This window comes from Macrosteles quadrilineatus, unplaced genomic scaffold (genome assembly GCF_028750875.1).
Source record: "Macrosteles quadrilineatus isolate MER2022 unplaced genomic scaffold, UCM_ALF_1.0 Scaffold_5__1_contigs__length_97177068, whole genome shotgun sequence".
Taxonomy (NCBI): Eukaryota; Metazoa; Arthropoda; class Insecta; order Hemiptera; family Cicadellidae; genus Macrosteles; species Macrosteles quadrilineatus.
The window spans coordinates 56,794,331-56,803,595 of record NW_026542598.1 but is presented as its reverse complement, the minus strand read 5'-3'; the positions used below and the strand labels follow the sequence as shown (position 1 = coordinate 56,803,595).

Below are 9,265 nucleotides of genomic sequence, written 5' to 3'. Positions count from 1 at the left end.
CAATAAGTTTACAATACTTGAAACTAAAGTTCCTTTAGTTTTAATAAAGTAAAGTAAATTCTTCATAATAAAATCAAGACTCGTAAAAACAAGACAATATTCAAAGTAATACCGTAATTGAGAAATTTAGTGGCAATAATTTAAATGTATTATAAAAACTGGTGGGCGGATTAAAAACATTATGTTTTATATCAATCAACTGATCAAGAAACAATTGTGATTATCTTTTTACATATTATACAATTAAAGTCATAAAAATATGTACACAGTGTAAAAATATGTACAGTATAAGAATCAGGTTATGGCGAAGATGATATTTGAGCAGACATGAAATATAATATTATGTTAACCCGTTTACATACCAACCATTCTACGCTATTGACTTCAATTGTCATAGTCTGATAAAATAAAAATGAATAATCCTTGTGATTGAGACTAAATAAAATTTAAGGGCTCAACAAAGATAAACAAATATTAAAAATTAACATTTTTTGTTAAAAATTTAAAATACTAAAAATATTATATACAATACTTTCTGTACATTTTATGTACATTTTAAGTCTCAAAGACAGACTTCCTTATAAATAACATAGATTTTAAAATATAAATAAACCCCTCTTAAAACTATTTACAAAGTGCTTGACTGGCAGTCTTAAGTTGCTGGTCCTGAAACAAAATAGTTCAAAGGGGTTATTATAATACAATATGAAACACTAAAATAAAACTGTTCAGGGTAGTTTTATTGTTTATACTAAAAACATGAACTAAAGGACATTGTGTTTTTCTCCACAATCTGGATGGTACAGGACAGAGCTAGATTATAGAGCTGAACAGGGTTCGTGTTCCTTTAAATCGTCTTATTTTCTTATTTGTACAGTTTAAAAGGTATCATTTTCAACACAGATGCCAAAATTGTGACAATTAGGCAGGCTGTTGTCATCACCATATAAATTGTCTGATAAGTTAGTTCACTCTTCATAATGTTGCTGCCGTTGTGGGAGACTATGAACACATCTATGCCATCGTGGAAGACAATCACAATGCCTGCACATTTGTTCTTGATTTTGACAGGATCTTGCATGGGAGTTGACAACTTATTGTAATAAAACCGCTCCTCAAACTTATTTTAAACCACTTTAATGCTAATGCAAACTTATTCAGTTTATTTTAATTTATACATTAAGTTTGAACATTTTTTTTAGTTTTTACTGATAGTAACATGGTATTGTGCAATTTTTCACCTTTTATATACAACATACTTAATGGCAATCAACCAATTGAATTTGAATTTAATAAGTTGGTTTATTTATTATCGGTATATTCATTAATTTGTATTCTTAGTTGACTGTAAAAATCTCACAAAATGTTACGTTTTGAAGAAAATAAAAATGATTACTCAACTCACAACTCAGTATTGAGTGCTTTGATCATCGTCCTCATTAGTACTTCAAAATAATATTCAACTCAAGTAAAACTTGTGTTATTTTAAATCAAAAATATTTGGTTACTGCTACAATGCCCTGAATAATAATAAATCTATGTCAATACTGATGTCCAACAGTAGATCTTATCACTCACCTAATTATCTCTTCCGTCCTTTTGCCTTTTTGTTTGTGACAGCAGAAGATGAGGGCTGTGGACCTCTTTTGCGTCCTAGAAAACACAAAAAATACAGATGCTCGGTAAGAGGCAAAAAAAAAAAAAAAAATGTTTTGTAGTTGGCCGGCAGTTTCAAGCGTAACCAACTGTTACTTACATGCCTTTCTCTAAAAACCCTTTAAACATCATTTCACCATCATTCTCTCCTCCGTACTACCCCTAAGAGTTGAAGCCTTAAGAGTCGCATAGCCCGATTCCGTTTGTCACCGCTCGCACTACATGCTCGCTACTAGATTCCCGGAGTATAGTTTTGTGTGTCTCCTATGGCGTTGTTCTTTTTGTTTGCAATATATTTTTTTATAAATACAGTATATCAAGTAAGATTTGTTATTGGTTAATTGTGCACTCTAATTAATATATATGGTTTTCATAACTTTTTTTGTATTATATATGGATAAAATTACATCGTTTGTCTAATGTTTCAATACCCAGAAAAAAACTCCTTTTGTCACCAATCATATTTTAAATCAAAGACACTCATGAAGTAGTGTTAATAGAATAGAAAGCACACAATATCCAACAGCATTGACTACTATGTACAATATCTGACATTCCATTCCTATGTTAAAGTTGAAGCGAGTTTTGAATAAAAAAGAGAGTAATTGAATTGGGCTGCCGACAGATTACAGCTGATGTAAATTTCTGATTTCTATTAAATACGGCAACTTTTTAACATAGCCATACTAAAGGACAATTTGTTAAAGCCAAAGTACAACTTACTGCGAATAATAGCATTTTTTATGTCATATTATTTATCACAGTAAAAAAACTAAGGGTGGACATATCGTTTTAGACCATAGCACAATCTGTGAGTGGCTTATTAAACTAAGTTCTATTTCAATCAACAATTGGCTACAGATGGTCCTTACAGATGGGATGTTTAGTTTATCCAAAAGTCAGTGCTATTTAAAAGACATCAAAGATTCTCACCACTAGTTTGGGGTGGAGGGGAGGCTGGTTGGACGGGTGGAGGTTCCACGCTTTTCTTTTGCCGACCTTTCCGTTTCTTTGGTTGCGGTTGCGGTTCTGGCTCAGGTTCTTCTTCCTCTTCCTCCTCCTCATCATCCTCTTCTTCAAAGTGAACCCTTTTCCGTCTTTGCCCTTTCTTTGACTTTTTACTCACATCTTTTCAGACAGAACAAGGAAACAGTTACAGAATTGAGAAGACAAATAGACAGTTGAAGGAAAGGTTTATAATAGGAAAAGGAATCAAGACATGGATGGATAAGGAGCTGAGGGAAGGCAATTTATGTGGTTTGAAGAGATAGTTAATTGTGGTTGGTTGAAGATTGGATAAAGAAGTAGAAGTCAGCAGTGAAAAAAGAAGGTAAATAAAAATTGAAAATATAAAGTCAATGAAAGTAAAGAAAACAAACAGAAACTATAAAGTAAATCAGTGAGAAGAAAGACAAACAGCAACAAAAGTAGAAAATCAATGAGAAGAAAGAATAAAACAGTGATTGTAAGAGGCAAATCAAGAAGAAGGAAGAATAAAACAGCACTAGATTGTAAAGTACATGAATTAGGAGAAAGAAGACAGATAATTATAAATAATAAATCAACAAGAAGGAAGACAAAACAGTACATTAATTGAGATAAATGAGCAATAATCATCCTGAGGAAATAGTCAAAGATTAAGCATAGGATCATAAAGTAAAATAAAGTTGAGATAAAGCAACAAAGCAATTGAGTTGGACAGGTTTCAAAAGTTGAAAATAGAAAGGTAAGACATAGATAAAAGAAAAGACAACATTAAAAAAAAAATCTTTTTAAAATTTAGAAACGTTTAAAAACTAATAGTCCTGTACATAGAATGCCTCACTGATTGATGTTCACTGAATGGTCAGTATTTATTTTTATTATTATTCTATAGAATTAAATTAGGATTGGTAAATATAAAAACATGATTAGTGTAAAACTACCATAATATAACATTTAAAATTAAACAAAACCCAATTAAAAAAACAAATTGTTTTGTTTATTAGAGTATATTTTTTAAACTGTAGCAAGATGTTTTGCAATAAAAGTTATTATCCTCATTTTTTTTTAACTTTTAACTGGTGCACACAGTCAACTATTGGCCGAAAGAAATTTTATGTTTAAAGTAATTACATGAAGTAGAGAAAACCGACAGATAAGCAGGAGGAGTTAGGTAATCAGGAAAAACAGGGGCATGAAAAGGGAACAATGTATTATGTTTGGGGAGGGAACAGAAACACAAGAAATCAATCTTACACTAACAATAACAACCAAATATTTTTTTGGTAAGAAAGATATTTACCAAACATTTGAGATTCAAAACTGAATACAAGCTTACATTTTAAAAACAATTTATATGTTCAAGAAATTATTAAAGCATCATAGTGCTTGGTAAAATATTTCTTGCCATTATCAATAATTTCAGTACGAAATAGGACCCAAATAATGTAATCGATGCTGAATGTAAGTCACATGATGATATTATTATAGTGTTAATTAAAACTGGAAAATAAACAAATCTTCCAATTATAACTAACTCTTAAGAGATAAGGATGCAACAGGAAAAGAAGACGAGTATAATCCTTTCAATGCTAAAGGCTGAAATTATCAAAATCAATAATAGTACCATTAAATTTTTCAAAAAGATAAAAATAATTGTTAACTAAGTCCAATGGTATATAGAATCAACTAACAAATGTCTGAAATAGCATTTCACTATATATGCAACTTGCAAAGAATCTGTTCTTTGATTGGGTGTTAATCAATTCTTTTTTTTTTAAGTTTGGCTCTCTCTCACTAGCAATTTCTGCCACAGACAGTGAATTTATTATCGTGTGTTGCACATCAAAGCTACAAACCATGACAGGATAGAATCTATCTAATCGCTGACTCATGATGTCAGCATGTAAGAACACTTTGCCACTAACCTCATAAAAAGTGTATTGACAGCAATTTGCAATGTTTAAAGAATGCTTTGATTGTGGGTGACTTAAAAGTTAGTAAGTTTGATATGTACATCTGTCCATATCGAAAGTTTGAATTTTATTTGGTTATTTTTGTTTTGACGATCTATCAGCCCCAGCAGTGAATGGATTGGACATAAGGAAATGGTGAAAAGGAGTGAATAAGGAAGGTTATATAATTATTTTATAAAGAATAAATAGAAGGATCCACTTTAGACTCGTAACATTGTTCCTTCACAATAAAGAAGGAACTTCCAAAAGAACAATAAGAAATACTTCTCTAATGATGCACAATTGAGACAATCCCAAGAAAACAGGATTTACAGGCAAGTTCAAGTGAACCTGTGAAATGGTCGAAAGAGACTTCTTTCTCACCAAGACACAGAATAATCATTTTGAAGTATCACAAGACACTGGAATGTAAGGTATGTGAAGAACCGAGTTACAAGAACATTTTGACTTGAAGACACTGGAAAAAGGAACACATCAAAATATTTTCAAAGGCACATAAGATTGTTAAATTAATTTGCTGGTGAATTTTCATCCACATAACACCCAGAGCGATAGGTACTCAACTGGACATGAAGTGACAAAATGTAAAAATTCAATAATATTGGGAAAGAAAAATGTCACTCTACAATCATTTGACAAAGAAGTAAAAAGTTTCTCTTGCCACAACACAAGGAATGTTTGAGAATCATTAACCAAAACAGAACATGATGTCATTCTTCTTATTTCAGTGTAAAACAGATGTAGAAGAGAAAGAGTAAGACAGTAAAATAATCTTTAACCATCTTTAAACAGTGAGAAAGAAACATCTTATCCATACTTGCTTGATAATCGTCATGCATAGTAGGAAAACAGCCTGTAGAAGATTTGCATAAAACATACAAGTAGAAATATAATGTATCGATAGTAAACGGGTACAAACAAATTTAGTTTGGTTGCCAACATCATTACTATAACTGATTTTTTTTTGGGGGGGGGGGAGTAAAAATGTTAAGAAGCTTAATGGTCCAACCATAACAATTTTAACTTTTAGTGTAGGTGTTTTCACAATTCTTGGCAAATATTAATATACAATTTAGAAGTTATTATAACTTCAATAAAAAAAATGATCACAACAAAAATAGAAGTGGATTATATGAAACTCAATTATGTTCTTCGTTGTAAAATTACATATAACATTCACACCTGGTTATTTTTTTTGAATACGTATAGACACAAAATATTCAGAACTAGAAAATAGATTTTAACGATCAATAAAAAATTTAGAGAGAGGGATAAGAATAAGTATAGAACTCTTATAAAACTATAAATTAATTAATTGTAAACCACTGTATAAATAATACACTTCCAATATAGAACAAAAAAATAATAATATTAGGAAATGTTTAAAGTTTCAGAAACTCAAGACAAGCTGAAGAATTTTGTCACAACCAAGGAAATGTCGCTGACAAAAATTTGAGCCAGAATATACTGGTATCACCTGATGACGATTGCTTGATGGTCCTAGTAGTTTCTGAAGATGATGTGAAAATAGGTGGTAGAACACCTTAACAACTCACCAATAATCTTTTGAGTGAGGCTTCAAAAGGAATAGGCAAAAGGACTTCGGGAAAGGCGAGGAACTTTTTTTGTACCATATCAATTGTCAACCAATATGCTGCGTTCTACCTACAGCATAAGTCCAAATCAATATGGTACAATGTAATTGTGTGTACCTGAAACAGATCTAAGGTTAATATATCTTGAACTTTCACATAATTTGTTATCAAATTTATGTGCGCAAATCTTATTACAATATATATGTATAGTAACATCCTAGTATTAATTCTTAAATGGAAATAATCTTACCTTTGTTTCAAATTCTTCTTAGGTTTTGGAAAATAAAGATAGATTGAGTATTTTAATAATTTACATGTAGCCTACTTTAGCTAATAAAATTTTTTTTTTATTGAAAAAATATTAAAATTGGGAAAAAGTTACTCAAAAAGTAATTATTTCAATAAAAGGTAATGCAGACGTTATTGAATTCAGATTGAAAAGAGAAACAAATTTTAATTTATTAATTTTCTTTGGGAAAAAATATTATTCAAACCTGTTGTTGAACTATAAAATATAAACTTGTATTGGCAGAATTTTATTTAACTAAAATTCTTTCGATCAAGGCTACAATATGTTTTGATATTTCATATATATATTTATATTCATTTAAGGTTATTCCCCTTTTGCCATCTCATTGATCTTCCTTGGATCTTTTGGTATATTCGTATTTGAGCTATGATAGCTTATTGTTAAAATTCATTAATTCTTCAATTTAATGATGAAACTTGTAGACTTGTTGTTTTGTGAAACTTGTTGTCTCTGGGTGATCTTCAAACGTTGGCGAGGTTGATTCTTCACAACATATGGAATTCTTAACAGTTTCTCTCCAATCTTCCAAATAAAGAGCATAATCCATTACTTTATTCAGCTATATAGAGGATATCCACAATTAAAACTGTTGTAAAGTTAAGAATTAAATGATTTGAAAAAATGCAAATAAAATGTTAGGACGTAACTAATTTTAATGGTTCTCCATAAAATAAAAAATCTCAAATTGGTAAGTTTAGTAAAAATAAAGATCTGAAACATTTAAAGTTGATCTTCAAGGGGAACAATCTTGAATATCCTCAGCAGATGTAACAAACATAGTATCTAATCTTGGATATCTTCAGTATATCTTCAAAATAAATATAGAATATAATCTTGAATATCTTCAGTCTTTAATACATTTTATAGTACATCTTCCAAACATGCAACATAATCTTGAATATCTCTGGATATTTGTTTTTCAAATAACATTTTGAGCATCTTCAGTGTATATTCCATATAAAGAGTACAATCTTGCGAATCTCCTGCGAAGACTGAGACTGTATGTAGGCCTACTGAGGATTTATTTTCCATGTAAATCATTGAAATTTATTAATGTTTAATATTTCAAAACAGTAAAACTGGAAATTTAAAACCTATTCGGGATGTTCCAAAATAAGTCATTTTGACAACAAAATAATTACAGTAATAAAATATTTGATAAATAAAAATGGAAATTGCAGAGATCTATTTTTATTACTGGTCTATTTTTATTGCTATTCAGGATGTTTACTCAGTTAAATATGTGAATTGTCAATTTTAAAAATACTCTTAACTCATAAATTTTTCAGATAATATTTTTACATTGGACAATTGTTTTATGCACTTGTCTCATCTTTCTTTGACAGACATTAAAAACCTACTAGTTTAAAAAACAAATCCAAGTTTTTGTAAACATTTTAATTTATTACAGCTCATCTCATGTGTTGAGTGACTCATTCTTTGAGGAATGAAGAATTAGTTTCATCTTCAAATCAGATTTTATCCTTAGAACTGAAGGTGTGTAGATGTCCACAAGATATCCTTTTCTACATCAACGTTTGTCCCTTCTTCTCTTACTTTGTTTGATCCTTTTTGTCTTTGTTATAAAAATTATTGTGTTCAAGTCATTCTCTTCTTTTGTTCGATCCTTTTTGTCTTTGTTATAAAAATTATTGTGTTAAAGTCATATCATAATCAGTGAAATTGATCATCAAGGTTAATTTAATAGAAAATGCAAAGTACTCATAATTGAAGTTTAAATGCCAATTATAATTTTGCATAGCTTGAAATTTGTACAAAACCAAATTAACTACAGTCAAAAATGTATACAAATGATTACTTTTTAATTTCTGCTGATGAACAATTTTAAAATTGAAAGTAAAAATACAATTAAATACTAGTGTGATTGCCACCACACCAATTAACTGTTTCAATAGGCATGTTTAATTTCAATAATGGTTTCTCGTGAGTTAATAATTTTTGGTAAACATTATTTCCACAAACATTTATCTCATGAAATGAGTAAATAATTTATCATACATACTTCATATATAATTTTTGTAATTCTTAATGTGTGATCTTCACATCACAGCTGTCGTACTTGGGTTTCTTCCTCTTCCAGTATTTTCATTAGGTTAAGACGGATATCCAGATTTAAAAAAATAAGTTTTTTTATTGATATTGATTTCATCATATCTTCTGTGCAAATAAAGTAATTGATCATTCATTTCCAAATACAACTACTTCAGGAAATAGTGAAAATTGACTATTACAATTAAATTTAAAGGCTGGTTAAAAAACAGATATTTGTATGTTTATGTCTCATTCAAATGTTATATTTTTCTTTAGGGAGTTCTTGTGAGGAGTCCTGAAGCCATTAAGCCGTCCAGATATCTTCATGTCTTCCAAAGATTCTTCAAGTTTTCTTATTGTATGATTTCCAATAATTTACTTTACTTAATAATTTATCCATTATTGATATTGATTTCATCATATCTTCTGTGCAAATAAAGTAATGATCATTCATTTCCAAATACAACAACTTCAGGAAATAGTGAAAATTGACTATTACAAATAAATTTAAAGGCTGGTTAAAAACAGCTATTTGTATGTTTATGTCTCATTCAAATGTTATATTTTACTTTAGAGTTCTTGTGAGGAGTCCTGAAGCCATTAAGCCGTCCAGATATCTTCATGTCTTCCAAAGATTCTTCAAGTTTTCTTATTGTATGATTTCCAATAATTTACTTTACTTTTGGTTTTCCTTT

The 9,265-nt window shown here is 29.6% G+C and overlaps 1 long non-coding RNA gene across 1 annotated transcript; it reads right to left on the bottom strand.

Moving 5' to 3' along the window:
• Nucleotides 1-220: 220 nt before the first annotated feature.
• Nucleotides 221-7,028, bottom strand: LOC128995201 (uncharacterized). The gene is made up of 4 exons (XR_008490958.1): nucleotides 6,459-7,028; nucleotides 2,590-2,784; nucleotides 1,579-1,653; nucleotides 221-666 (listed from the first exon to the last, which is right to left on the bottom strand). It is a non-coding gene; the product is annotated as an uncharacterized LOC128995201 (long non-coding RNA).
• Between the last annotated feature and the right edge of the window lie 2,237 nt (nucleotides 7,029-9,265).